The sequence below is a fragment of the Pinus tabuliformis genome, chromosome 7, assembly GCF_031772625.1.
Source record: "Pinus tabuliformis cultivar Carrire ecotype Pingquan chromosome 7, CPIR1, whole genome shotgun sequence".
Taxonomy (NCBI): Eukaryota; Viridiplantae; Streptophyta; class Pinopsida; order Pinales; family Pinaceae; genus Pinus; species Pinus tabuliformis.
Window position 1 is genome coordinate 1,867,044,865 of NC_142293.1, and position 2,194 is coordinate 1,867,047,058.

At 30.4% G+C, this 2,194-nt stretch overlaps 1 pseudogene; it reads right to left on the reverse strand.

The window, feature by feature from the left end:
- Positions 1 to 1,164: 1,164 nt before the first annotated feature.
- Positions 1,165 to 1,770, reverse strand: LOC149255914 (18.1 kDa class I heat shock protein-like; annotated as a pseudogene).
- Between the last annotated feature and the right edge of the window lie 424 nt (positions 1,771 to 2,194).

Here is a 2,194-nt window from a genome sequence, read left to right on the forward strand (position 1 = left end):
AAGATTTGTTTTCTTTCTACTTGACCATACAAGATTAGGACCAAGCATAATTGAATTGTGCTTAATCAAAACATCATAGCAACAACAATAAAGTTACCAATCACAATTGCTTTTGAAATAAAAACAAAAAAATGGAATAGCAAAAGATAGAATAAGAAGACAAATGAATAAAATAACAACAACCTCACACCATCACTAACTACTACTAATTGGAAGATTAACCAACATAATCAACTAAAAAACAAACCCATTGGAATTCAATTTTTACTACATCCATTCAATGTTGGTACTAATGCCTCAAAACTTTTCATAAAATTTTATATAATAAGTATCAATGTCATTAAGTCTCCAATTTTTTTTACCAAAATCCTCAAACATTCAATAAGATTCACAAAATTTTAAATTTCTTAAACATTCAATAAGATTCATAAAATTTTATATAATAAGTACAAATGTCATTAAGTTTCCAAAAGTAAATTTTATATAATAAATATGAATGTCATTAAGTTTCCAAAAGTTTTTACTAAATTCCTCAAGATTGTATGAAATCTCTTAAACATTCAATAGGAATGTCTTCAAGAATGTCTTTAAATTGCATGAGATCTCTTAAACATTCAATAGGAATGTCTTTAAATTTAAATAATATTTTAAGCAATTTTTTTTATATAATTTTCAAATTTAAATAGTATCTTAAGCAATTTTTTATATAATTTTCAAAACTAAATCGTAACTAAAATACATAATTGATTTATTCTATTTTTATTAAAAAAAAACCTCATTCGAATCAAAATATTTTGATTTTAATTAAATAAATCAAATCAGTACACAGTGAAAGTATATAATATATTTTCATACAACAAAAAAAATAAAACTCAATTCAAACCAAAACATGATTTTAATTAAATCAAACCCCTGGTTTAGTGATCCATTTAATTCATTTCATACTTTATTATCATTTATTATTTTTAATGTTTTAATAAAAATAAAATAAAATTTAAATCATTTTTACTTTAAATCAATATTTTATATTATATTCAGCCCGTTGTTATTTGAATCAATCAGCATATTCTCACGTTGAATCAATTTTTAAATGAAGGAATTTTAAGACTCGGACATCCACAAGAACAAGAAGCTGTGTCCGACATTCAGGATAAAAATGTCAATTTATAATATTTTTTTTAACTTTATGAAAATGAAGGCACATTTATATGCATCCTGAGGTTTAGGGTGAAGCTGTTTGGGGACCGTAACAGTGAGTACTCCATTTTCTATTGTCGCCTTCACCTCCTCCACCTTGGCATTTTCCGGCAGACTGAAACGCCGAAGAAATTTCCCGTTCGTTCTTCAGTTCTTCTTTCCTGCGCAGAACTCGCTCGTCTTCCACCTCAATCCTTACCTCCTCTTTCTTCAAACTTGTCAGGAAAGAAAAGTAAATGCAAATCCCGCCCTCAGAAACAAAAGAAACATGAACTCTTTAAAAGACGTGATTAAATTAATACCGGGAAGATCGGCTTTGAAGATGTGAGCGTCGGAAGTTTCCTTCCAGTCAATCTGAGTGTTGGCTATGGTTGTCGCCTCATCCCTTGCAGGATGCCCAATATCCCTGGAAAACGCAGAAGCCCCTCCTTCAAAAGGATCCCATAAATCGAGAGAGAAGGGATCGAAAACACTGGATCTCCTGCCAAAGAAGCGAGGAACGAGAGACATGCTTGCAACGAATATCGACTCTTAACGAAATCAAGAATTGGAAAATTTATACTGCAAATATCAGATCGTGCAACGCCTGAACGTTTTCTTCTTTGTTCCGATCAAAGAAGGGATACCAAAGGAGCGGATTCCAGACCTCCGTCTGCCGACGTTGCAAATTCAAATGCTTCAATGCTTTAACCGTCATTGTAATGGATAAAACGTGTCCTTATTATTCGAATTTATGCTTACATATCTCATTGTTGTGGTTATGGATGATTGTCGAGCATAAATGCTTCAACTGTCATGAAAACGTGTTCTTATGCTTCAATCATTCACACGTTTTAGAATGCAAGGAGGACACTTTCAAAAGCACTTTCAAGTTCGACATTAAATTTTTTCATTTCATTTTTTCTTAATCTTACCTATGTGGTTATCAACAACTAGAGGTAAAGTGAATTTTTAATCATATTTTGTAAAAAATTAATTTAAGTATGGTTTAAATATG